This window comes from Lagopus muta, chromosome 13 (genome assembly GCF_023343835.1).
Source record: "Lagopus muta isolate bLagMut1 chromosome 13, bLagMut1 primary, whole genome shotgun sequence".
In the NCBI taxonomy this organism is placed as follows: Eukaryota; Metazoa; Chordata; class Aves; order Galliformes; family Phasianidae; genus Lagopus; species Lagopus muta.
Genome location: NC_064445.1, coordinates 8,943,454 through 8,956,366, shown reverse-complemented (window position 1 = coordinate 8,956,366; position 12,913 = coordinate 8,943,454).

The following is a 12,913-nucleotide window of genomic DNA, read 5'->3' as shown; positions in this document are numbered from 1 at the left end:
AGTGTCATGGGGGGATTACCGACCCGACAGGAAGATTACAGCTCTGCATACGTTTAGACTCCATTGATTTAAAACTTTATTACCTTTGATGTAGGGAAGCAGCCCAGCAGCGGGAGCTCAGCCTAAGGACGGGGACTGCAGGCTGATCCTCCCCGTGGGCAATGCTGCACCGTGTGCGTGCAGCTCCCACTCCCTGCCCTGCACATAGCCACGGCAGAGAGAACGTGGCGCACCCTAAGTTATACAGCCATGATACATTTTAACAAAAAAAATCACGGAGTAAGTGATACTGTCGTATAGCACCCATGCTGTAGTAAAGCTGTAGTAGAAAACTGCCTGGGCTCTTTCTTCTTGGCCGACTACTGCTGGGCTGATCCAAATGCTGTGCCAGGGACAGAAGGGGAGAACAGAGCAATTTAACCTCAACTCGACAAAGCAGTGCCTGTTGCATCCATCCTAAATCGAGATTAAAAAGTAAAGCCTGCCTTGCCTGGTATATTAAGGCCACTCACTGTGCTGCACACAAATTTCAGCTGATTTCCAACCGTACCACATTTGTGGCACCCCTGCGTACAAACTCTGTAGCGTTCTTCACCCTTGATGACAAAAACACTTCTTGTTATTTCATGCCAAATATCCTGGGCATTTTCCCAGCCCAAGCCCCAGCACGGCAGTAGCACATTGTGTGTTCCCCCCAAGGGAGGTGGCAGCTGGCTGCAATGCTCCAACCTTTTGGACGTTGGTGCTGGTGGGTGCCCTTTGCTGTGGCCATGCCTCTTGCTGGCAACAGTACCCTGGGGGACATGGTGTGGTGAGGGCCCGTCAGGTGCCAAATATTGAAAAGGTTAAAGCCTGTGTTTATGGGTCTATTAAATGTTTACAGTCTTTCACAGACTATACTGGGCATTAAAATTACTGTATCCCATTCTTGTAACAAACACTGTAAAGAGAACAGAAAATGGCAAAGCATGAAGCTTGACAAAATTTGCAAAGGGAATGCAATGACAGCATAGTATTAATTCTCCCCTTTGAAACAGCCAGAACAGATGATGCCAGCAACCCAACCACACAGCTCGGCAAGGAGTCAGTGTAGAACTCACCAACATCACACCTCTGGCACACACAAGCAGCAGCTGCCCACAGGGAAATAAGGAGACCTGAGCAGAGACTGGAGCTTTCCTTCAGTCCTCAAAGTTAGTAAGCTAAAATGTAGAAAATAAAACTTTTGGGAGACCCCTGACACACAGCAGGGACAATGCTCCCGGTCCCACAGTCTCCTCTTAGCCCGCTTGGACCACTATAGACTATCCATCCTACTTGTACATGACAATGGGGTTTATAAGCCGATTAAACACTGTGCATGTATATATATATTTTCTTTTTTTCTAAATATTCTTCACAAGTCAGCTACAGTACATTAACAAGTGCCCGTGGAGATGGACAATGTGTACTCAAGCTGCCAAAGCATCGGTCTTCTCTGGACCTGGTTGTATGAATCCACAGGAAGAACCCTTCCGTGAAGGAAGAGACCCTACCACAAGCACTGTTTTGGCAACCCAAGATGAAGCAGGTGCTCCTGGGTCTTTGTTTTTCCTGAGGGATTTTAGCTGGGGAGTGATGGACCATGGCCATTTTGGATCAGTTTTCCAGTCCTACAGTGTATAGAGTCTTGGCTAGGGCAATGGCTAGGTGATGGGCACCAGCTACAACATCCCACCAGTTTAATCCTGAACAATTTTATCCAGGAACCACAAAGGTGAATTTTAAGGCAAAATTTGAAGATGCTGCTGAAGATGAAGATTTCCTCAGTATGAGGAGCAGTACAGAAGGAAGTAATGGAGAGGGATTTGTTCTTTGAACTGCCAAGGGTGGTGATATCAAAACATACATAGATGGATTTAAACACAGAGAGAATCAAGGGAGCTAACAGGGTGCAGAGGCTGTGCCAGGTCTGGAAAAGGTCCCTAAAAGTGAGAGACCAGTAGACACCCCATACATCATCAGAGTTTGATGACCAGGGAGTGGCCAGAAACTGTAATGGAGGAAGAAGAAAAATCCCTCTGTCCTGGTAGAGGGTTGTATGTTTCAATGTTTCTATCAGCAACAGGAGGGCTCAAAGGGAAACTGCAATGGGTATCATTGTATAATCCACAAAATCACAGAGAGCTGCAGGTTTGGTGTTACTGTGGCTGTCTTCCCTTCTCCAAAAGTTGTGTTATGAAACAATCAGCTATGAATGTGAAAACCAAACATCTTCAACAGCCTGTAACTTATGTACACCTGTGGTAACACCTCTAATGCCCTCAAACACCATCACAATGCAACTGGTTCCCTGCTGCTGCCAATACACATTTTAGAACAAATGTCAGATGAGGGTTAAAACATAGAGAAGTCAAGGTACCTGGATGATCCTGGTATTTGCGTGGCTGAGGTTGCACGAAGAAATCAGAGCGCTGGCCACAACTCTGCAAGCTTCCCAATGGCTGCTGGTACTTGCAGTGGTGATGGAGAGTTGGCAAAGGTGCTGTCAGAATAGGGGTGAGCTAGCACAAAGCACAGTGAACTCTGAAATAGCCAAGCTGGAAAGAAAGGAAGAGAACTGGCAGTAGGTAAGGGGAAGGTGGGTGCACACAAGGATGGCAGTGCAGAGGGCAAGAGGGATTAATAGGGGTTTGTCACACAAGAGCACTGGCCAGTAACAGCATCAGCATTTTAAGGATAGTCTCCAAAAGTGAAAGAAGCATTCTGCCAAAGGATCCCCTCAGAAGTAGAATGATGTGCTTAGTAGTTGAGAAAACAGGTGAAGATCCCTTGCTGTCACTCCTCACCAAGAACTGGATGTGTTCAGAACAAAGAGCAACCATGCCATCAACCCATCAATATGAACCAAATCATGTTGCTTTAGAGCAGCTCTCCATGTATCAAAACAATGTATAGATAAAATTATAGCAACAAGAGTAATTTTCTCTAAAATCCAACTTTTTACTTGCTTTATGTGTGTCAATAGCCCTCTTGCTAGCATCCAGCTTCAAGGCAGTGATCCCAGTAACTTCTGTAGGGAAGGAAGCACATAATAAAAGTTTTGAGTGCATTCAGAAATGGAAGAACCTTAAAAAGTAGTATTTCACAGTGCAGGAACCAGTCCCAACAACTTTTCCCTAAAGATGAACAGCACAGCAGGTTCTTGCTGACCTGGGGATCCTGTACCCTGTAAAATCTTTGTCACTGCAAGTTGCTGCATTTATACATAAATTCTCCTGGCAAAATAATAAACTTAATGTTCTTTTTAGTCTGTTGTAAGTGACAGAGATATCATGCAGGAAGCAAAAACTTCCCAGTGAAAAAAATATCTTGTGTTCTGCTGAGCTCCTCCGAAACAATGAACTTCCCTGGAGGAGCTTCTGCCTAAAAGGAGCCATGAAAACAAAACATGCAAAATAAGCAGATAAACCATTTCCTAGTATTAACTCAAAAAATTGCTAAGAAAAAAATCAAACTATTTTTTCTTCTTTAAAATCACTTTTGATTCTCATAACTGGTAATGAAAACAACAGGTCCTTCCAGCAGCAATCATTACAAGTGCACAAAAGAGGCTAAAATGACATTAAGTGTAACGATGTCACTGATATTTGTTTCATCATCAGCTATAGCACTAATGTGATCTTATTTGTTTTACAACTGAGGATTAAAAACCTATATGTGTAAAATATCATATGTGGTAAAGGATTATAAATGCAGTGTGGGCACAGTAGGATTAGCATTACTTAAATAGAGTTGCCTGACTTAAGTTAACTAACACACCATACCCAGCAGGGACTGAGGTACTGACATGGGAGCATAGGACGAAGAACTAGGGTTACATGAGGAAATTCACTGAAATGGACTACTGTGAGCCTGATGTCATGAGCCTTGATGAAAACCAGACAAATTAAGGGATCCCACAAGGTTTCACAGCCATTTAAGCTCAGTTGCAGGAATTCAACATTATTTCTTGGCCTGCCTCTGTTACTTGCATGTTGAGCAGAAATTTTGCAAGATCCCCAATCAGGGCTGGGCTCCCGGCATCCCAGCCCTGTGATGACAAGCCCTGATTGACCTCTGAGAGGAGGAAAAGGGGACGGGAGCGAGAAAATGAGCCCTAAAGGCTGCAAGATGGGAGGTTTCCTGCAGGACAGCCTCACTGCAGGGAGTAAAAAGGAGGAAAATCCATAACTGGGGCATGGGATGCTGCACATGGGAAGTAGGAATTCATAGAGGAAAACAAAATCCCCAAGCTGGATTTTTTTCCAAAGGGTTTGTTGGAAACAAGCAAAGCTGCTCCTTCCCATGCTCAGAGCAGAGAGCATTTGGGCTCAGTTTGAGAGTATCGTTTTCTTTTTCTGGAAAAAAAAAGAAAGCGTTGAGGACTCTGAGCTCTTTCACAGAGAAGCGCAGGCTGACCATTCATTTTTGCCTGCTTGCATGTGAAAACATTCATATGACATATTCCCATAGCAAATCTGCAAATATACTGGAGTGAATCAAAGCAACAACGAGAATACAGCAGGGTCCTGAAAACGAAGGGCTGCCGAGCTGAGCCGCCAAGCCCACGATTAGACAGAAATTGCACTTCGTAGCGGTGCTCGACTCTGCACAACGCATCTGAGCACTGCATTGTGCAAACACCTGGCGCTCAGCAGCACGACGGTGGCGGGGACGCGCGATCAAACGGCGCGTCCTGCGGCCCTGCACGCATCGCTCCTCGCCGCCCATCCGCCGGGCTGGGGCTGCTCCGGTCCCCCCGCGTGCGGCTGCGGCAGAGATGAAGCAACTGGGAAATCAGCAAAGCAGCAAGCTGAGCGATACAAATTGGTAAAAATTATTTAATGCTGGGAGGCTGAGCTAGACACCCCCTGGTAATACTGTCAATTAAGAGTACAGAATTAATATTAATTATCAATAATGAATTGTTTGCAAGTGTAATAATGAATAGAGAAAATACGAAGGAACGCAGCGCATTTCAGATGCAGAACTGTTGGCTGTCTGTGAATATTTCCTCTGAAATCTGTTTTGATTCCATTAAGAAATACATTCATAATTATATTTTCTTAGTATTTGAGTTGCAAATCAGCCTAGACAGATCAGCAAGTGCCATAACGCAAATACATACACTGAAATTCTGTCTGATCCACAAAGTTATATTCATTAAAATTTAAAAAAAAAAGTAAATCGGAAAAAAGCCCACAGAGATGCTCAGCAAGAGCAGTCATCTTTGGAAAGGAGGAAGTCAGCAGCACTTGGCAAATATTTTAACAAGAGAAGCACGTGCTGGAATATCGCTCACAGCTCATGCTGATGTGCTGGTTCCTATCAACAGTTTGCAATAAATTCCTTCTCAAGCCAAGTTAAAAAGGAAAAAAAGCCAAAAGGAAAAGGTAGACACACCTATAAAGAAAGAAATCCTAGAATCATTTGAGTTGGAAGGGACGCTGAAAGGTCACCTAGCACAACTCCCCTGCAGTGAGCAGGGACACCTCGATCAGGTGCACATCCACCACCTCTCTGAGCAACCCATTCCACTGCCTCACCACCTTCACTGTCAAAAACTATTTCCTTACGTACATTCATCTCTAGGCCTGCTTCCTTCCACCCTCACCACTCAGAAGCTTCAGACAAAAACCAGTTTACATTAAAAGTAGCCAAAATCCTTTTAGATTTATGGACTGCAAGAAAATAATTCCAAATAATACAAGTCCTTTGACATTCATCTCATTCTTTTTTTTTTTTTTTTTTTTTTTTTTTTTTCTTAATAAATTGGTTGTAGTTTTATTCTAAGCCCAAACCTTCTGCAGCTCACACCACTGCCCAAGGGAGAAGAAAGGAAACCTTCAGCTGGTGTAAATGTGGTACACTGGAACGTAAAGGAATTGGGAGCATTTATGCCTAATAAAGGCCCGCTCCAGAGTGCTGCTCCAGATCCTCTGAATCCCTTCTCTTTCAGCAGAGGGGCTGCCTGAACGTCATTCACATTGCCCTTTATTTTTATCCATTAGACAAACAAAATGAATGATCACATTTCTGCTGCGGACAGAAAGCAGACCCCACAGGCTATGTGCGGTTAAAAGAGCTCTTTCTACAGAGCAAGATAATACTTGAAAAGGTGACTGAAAAGACTTCAGCAAGGAGGAAAATGTCCCTGTAGGACCCTTCCTCATTCTGAGCTCTTCAGTAACGTCAGCCTCACTAATCCATACCTAGCTGCGAGTTCAAATGAAAAATTCATTAACTTTGTGTCCTTTAATTTATTAGGTGTAGCAACACTCCTCATCAGTGGAAGGGCTGCAAGGAGGAGGCAATCAGTGCTCTTTTATTCTTTCTGCAGATCTATGGGCTCACAAAGGGGAAGGGCTGGTTCGCAAGGAATTACGCTTGCCTAATTAGAACGGCTGCTGGTTGCTCTGGCAGGCCTGCTGAAGGAAATGCAAAAGCTGCACCAAAGACCCAAAATGGCCACAGGAAAAACCATGCCGGGACCAGCCGGCAGCAGCAGCACAGTGAACATTTTACTGCACAGTGGTACACGCAAAGAGAATACATTAGGAACAAGAATAACAAGTTTTTTTTACATAGCAAATCGGAACTGAAACCTGGACAGCCTGCACTGCAGCAGGACTAGATGCTGAGTTACGCCTGCTGGACAAAGCTGCCAGATACCTCTTGCACTCATCCTATGGCACCACAGAACTACAAACTGCTCCCATCCTACCACAGCGCTGATGTGACAGTGTGCTTCTTTTCACATATGTCGTCCTTAGGTGACCTGCACCGGTGTCCTTTCCCTCCCTCTTTGGAAAGGGATAAACAATTATCCCCACTTTGTGCCAGGAAACACAGATAGTGAGCGGGGTGACATGGACTGCAGCCAGGGCAGAGCCCCAAGCACAGCCCTGCCTCCCGCCTGCCAGAACCGGGACCTATTAATGCCTAATTAGTGTTTACATTTTCAAAGCAAAATGTAAACACATATCTGCACCAGCCAATGCCAGCTGGGACAGGATAGCGATGTTATCCAAAAGCAATTTCCTCTCTTTTCACAGGGGCATCTCCAGGAGGTAGGAGCACAAAGCGGGATCCGGACCGCGACACGGCGCACGGTGCATGCTCAAAGCAGCGGTGCCAGATCTCCAGTTATGAAACGAGACCAGCAACTGCTCAGGCTGACAAATAGCTTTAAGCTAAGTAATGCAGTAGGAAAAAGTACCCACAAACCAAAAAAAAGTACCGAGGGTTCAACAACAGTCAAATACGATTTCAATTATGGAAATATAAACTGTCTTGATAACCATCTGGATAAACTCTTTGAAGAAACAAATTATTGATACCAGAGTTAATTGTTCTTTGGAATACCAGAGAACTCTGAACAGCTGTAAAAAATGTTCACAATGAAATCTGGGTCTGCTTGAGGTTAATCTGGGTTTAAGTTTCTTTACAGATATTAAAGTGGAGTTCAGCTGGACTAGAATTCCATGAGATCAGCCTGTTTCTCATGCCCATATCTTGCTCACAACAGCAGTACAAAGTCTATGGCTTTCAGCCCTCCACTCTCCAAACTCATGCCCTGTTGACCAAAATGCCAAGGATTTCCCTCTCTTACCATTAGTACCTCTTGAAGGCTAGCAGCCAACTTTCCTCATTCCCTGCAGCCAGAGTTCTCCCACTGCAAGGACCATGTAGATAAACAGAGGAGAAATTCACATTACTGAGGATTTTCTGCTGCAATGGCTGATAAAGTAAATCTGCAAATATTCTGTCACTGATATTCCTAAAACCTCTGTCACATGGATGCTCGTTTAGCAACTGCTCATAGTTTGACAGGGGATGGATATGATTGGAAAAGGCCAGCTTATATCTATGTCTATTCAATGCCTTTGAGGCTTTTTAAAAAAATATTGGAAGTTAGGGAATTGTAACATCACCAAAAGATGGAAAAAGAAGCAGTCTTCCTTCTCTCAGGGTCGCTCTTGGAAGGAAATATTCCAGACCATAGAAGAACAACCATATGCGACATGGGGAATCAAACATACATGTTATTTTGTGCCATAAGCAGAATCCTTTTGGGGTGGTGTAAAATGGCTATTGAGAAGAGCAGAGTCAACGCAGAATATAGCCAACACATATACAGCCATCAGTGCTTGTCTACAAAATCTGTGCAGTGGTGGGCTGCTTACAAGGTACAGTTTCTTCAAGGATGGAGATTTAAACACATCTGACAAAGTATCTCTGAAGCTGAAGACAGCTCTCCTATATTTCCCTAAATGGTGCATATCCTAAAACTATAAAAACTAATCTGGTTTCTTGACAAGAAGAAGAGATCATTCAGGCTCAAGTGAGCATTGCAGGAAGAAAGCTGGCAAGAGACTATGAGCTATATCAAGAACAGTAAATAACAGTAAAAAAAAATAACAGTAATATCCTTACTACTTCTCATCATATGATGGTGTTGAGGTCTCGGTACTGTGACAACAAAACTTCTGAAAGCAAAGGTACTGGGGAATACAAGTGTTGTTGCCTTGGCTTTGGTACTAAGCTGTTGTGACTTCTTGAAATGCAGCCATAACCATATTACATTCTTATGCAATTAAGAACATATTAATGACTCAAATCTATGCTTAATCTTTCTTTGACATCTCCCTTAGTTTTAAACCCTGCTGACCTCTTGAAGCAAGGAGTTCCACACGTTATACAGAACATACACAATTACACTAGCCTCAAAAAACAACTTCTGATGTTTTCATGTTTATTGCCTCTCTTTCCTTGAGAGTTTTGACATTGTTAAACATGAAACTAACTACATAAAATGATTTTAGAAATTCTCAGAAGTTACAAGCTTCCTCAGAGGTGAAAGGCTGGAGTTTAGCTGTAGATCTGCCTCCCAAAGACATGAAGGGCCACATGGCCCCCAAACTAGTCTGCGTCCCAAAAAGTGTAGCATTAACCCAATATAGCCAGCATGGTCACCCTTGTCACAAACACATGAGCAGGTGCATGACACTGTTCCTGTTTACAATGCAACTATACTATGCATTTTAATCTGCACTTGTAGTTTTCTCTAAAATTTTCATTTGGAACTCACTTTTGTGGCTGTCCTCCATGCAGGGACAATGGCTGACAATGGAGCATGCTAGAATGACTGGACCAGCTAAAAATCACAAAGAAAGACTTTGCAAAGAATGCCTTAGTGAATGCCTTTGTTCTCTCAGGAGAACAAGACAACACACGGTTATCTTGCACCTGTGAGGAAGGCTTCTGAAAACCTTTGTAGCAGCAGCAATTCTTTTTGGAGATTTATTGCTGTTTGCAGATCTTGCCAGATTATTGAGGGTGCAGTGTCAGTCTTGCTTGCCTGTAGAATTAAATCTCCCAGGTGATCTTCTCAAATACAATTTATTTTGCAGTGTCCCGCAGTGCTGAGGTTGGTGATCAGTGCTTTTTGGAGTGTAGGTCCCACGTAGATAAGTTGCTGTGGGGAGATGATACACACAGAACAGCTCAATAGCCCGAGATTCTGTCCCCACCATTGGCTCCACGCTTTGGAGCAAGGTGAAGCACTTATTTATTTGCATGCTGTATCAAGCACAGGAGGTAGATTGTGCATTTGTGAGGGCACAAAGGTGGTAAATTATTTATCAGGAAACAACTTTGCAAAGGCTTACCCAGACACCTCTGATGTTTTTGAAGAGCACCGCCTAAGCTTGTTTTTGGAATAAAGTAGCTAGCTCAATGATATCTTCATTTCTTGAAGACAGTTGTTCAGTCTCTTTTCTATACTGTATGTTCCACATTAAGTCATTATCTATGCTGTTCACTCCATTAATTCTGCTAGTTTTATTAGCAAAGTTCTGCTGCCTGGTCCTGTAGCAGTGACAAGCATTTCTAAAAGCTAATCTGACAGATAATGACTCCATTAAGTGTTGAATACTAATTGGTTTACATCAGGGGCCTGAAATTAATTGATGTAAATAAATTAGCACCTGAGCATGCATCACCCCAGCTTTGGATTTTCCTAAATACCAATGATTTTTAAAGCTTGTATCTTCAGCAAAACGCAATGGAATATAAACAGACAGGATGAGTAATTAAAATGTGGCAACAAAATAAGACTATCAAGATGAGCTTAACAAAGATTGTTTACCTATTGATGGAAAGGGTAGTGCCTGCCTGTACAGTCTGTTTACACTGTTCTGACTTGTACAAAAGATACTTTTCTGACAGCTTCCAAAAGATATAATTATCATTACTATTAATAACAGTGAAACTGACCTCCACACCATTACTAAGATTTAGCAAAGTTACGTGAAGCACAGTGAATGCATGCTATTAATCACAACAAACGCCTTCCCCTCCTTGAAAGTCAAGCCTTCGATTATTATTTCAAGGAATTAATAAAAGTTATTTTGTTTTAAAAGGATAAAACCTCATTACAGAGGAGATTTGTCATAGGAATGACACAAATAATGAATAATTTCTAAAGCTTAACCATGCAGAGCCATCTGGGAGCAGGGCTGTGTGCATTTGGGGCATTTCAAGAGCAGTCAATAGGTTAAAAGACACAACAAATACGGTCTATTTTTATAGAGATATTTACTATATTTATTTTCACCTCTGTAAGGAAAAAATCAAATCCAATATAAAGCAATAAAAATCAGAGAGAATACGCACGACTTGGGAAAGCAGATATCATTTGGTGCAGTAAAGCATGTTCACCTCAGGGCGATGCATGGACAGCACCAGGCACCGTATGGGCACTGGGTCTGCCACCACCAGTGAGATGTCCCCTTCCTGTCTTCGAGGCAGACAGCCTGCGGAGAGCTGCTGAGGTTGATCGAGAGACACCCAAGAGCCTCCACTTTGGATCGACTTTCTAATTACTCATACAAATCTCAGATTGAATATGCAGATCATTTCACACGCACCAAAGAGCACGTTGTTTCAACAGTTATCACCACTGTGAAGATATTAAGTGACTTAAAGCTATCTCATAAAGGATACAATCAGAGCTTCTGGAGGCTGGCATCACCTTCCTATCGGAATTAGAAAACACAAGACTATCAAGTACTGTCGAGAAAATAACACCAAAGCAGCAACCATCACCAACAAGCAATCTGAGCACCACCACAAGCTCAGCCTTCACATCTTTTGCACTCAGAGCCACGGGTGGCTTCACCCCACATCCCTGGGAGCGATGCACCTGTGCAGTGCTGCTGTCACCTACTCTGCTCCCATTCCAGCCTGGAGCACCATGCAGAGCTCAAGGAAATCCCTGCTGCTAAGCCTTTGCTCCCTGCCATCAGCTCCTCTCCCATCCAGAAAACCCTTCTTGGGTTTTCAAGATTTGCCATCAGGAGACTGAAGCTGAACTGCAAGAAACAGGGGTGAGATCATCTCTGGAAACCAGCTGTAACAGAACCAACCATTTCTCAACTGTGATGCCCCTAAAGATTCTTTATTTCAGAGCCATTAACCATTTTGAGTAATAAGGGTAAAAAATGGGAGTATTAATAACTGTGAGGAAATATAGGAATGAATATCTGTCTCCTTTGACAATTGCAATAATACAACTTAAATATAGCTGTGAGCGATTAGGCAGCTTTTAAACATTGCCTGAAGCTAAATAATACGTCAGAAACATTTAGCAATGCCGTGTTTTCTGGCACATGCCTCCTTCCAAAGCACTCACCCGAGCAGTGCAAAGCTACGCAGAGCATTACACCTCCTGGATAGCTCCAGACAGCTTCTGTCATCATTCAGCCCTTCAGTTTACACCACTTATGTGCAGAATAAAGTTTCACATAACAGAGCAGCTCCAAGGCAGAACCCTTGTGCTGGGCACAAGAGGTGCAGTGGGGTCCATCCCTTTTCTCAGCACGTCACCAAGACAGCTTTAATCTCACTCGTGTAACAATTCTGATTCACTGCACCAGTGCAACATTGGAAAGTCATCAGGAATTAACCAGTGAAAATTAATTACTGGAATAAAACTTGCATAGGTTTCTCCTGTTATCAGCATTTAAGTGTAATGGACAACAGAGCTATTAGGCAGAGTAATAGACAACAGTCGAAAGTGTGCTGTTTTCTGGTAGTCACTGTACATATGCTTAATGAGAATTCAAAGAACATAATGAATTGGGATTCCCCTGTTGGGCACTGAGTATTTCTTCATTAAATTCTAATGAAGTAGGAAGAGCATCAGGTTTACTCACACAATGTATTTTCCTCCTTTTCTGTGTTTGTGTTTAGATGCATTTAGTTGGCTCTCATCATCCTCCTGAAAAAGCAGCACTGAAAGAACATGTTTGCTAAGAAAAGAAGTATAAATACGTAAGGACAGAAAAGACAGCAGTACAAACTGTCTGAAATAATAGCTGAGGAATTTTTGCCGTGCCACACAGACCCCACATTGCCCCAAACAGCAGTTCGCTTTCTCTTCAGAAATTACAGGAAGAGGTGAAACGTCTAGCAATATGATTATGGCAAATCTCACTCAGTTACCATTTCTATCCAGTAAAACTCCTTTTCCCATTCATTTTGTGCACGTCACAAAGTAAGAAACACAGTGGCTAAAGCGAAGAGTTGAGAGACTTCCCTCTGCTTCTTTCAGAATTCTATGACAAATCTGGAAATCAGCTGTTGCCACTCTACCTGCACATGGGTTGGGAGCAAGACACATCACCGTGACGCTGCCTGCAGAGCCGGCACCTCCCGCACTGCTGCCTCCCATGCCGAAGTAAAGGGGATTAAAGCACTTGATGTTCTTATTGGCTGCTGGCAAGACTAGAGAAGCAATTAGGCTGTTATGGCAATTTTATGGTGCTTATAAAATTCATTAGCAGCCAATTAATTACATTTTGTCATTAATAATATAATTATTATCATC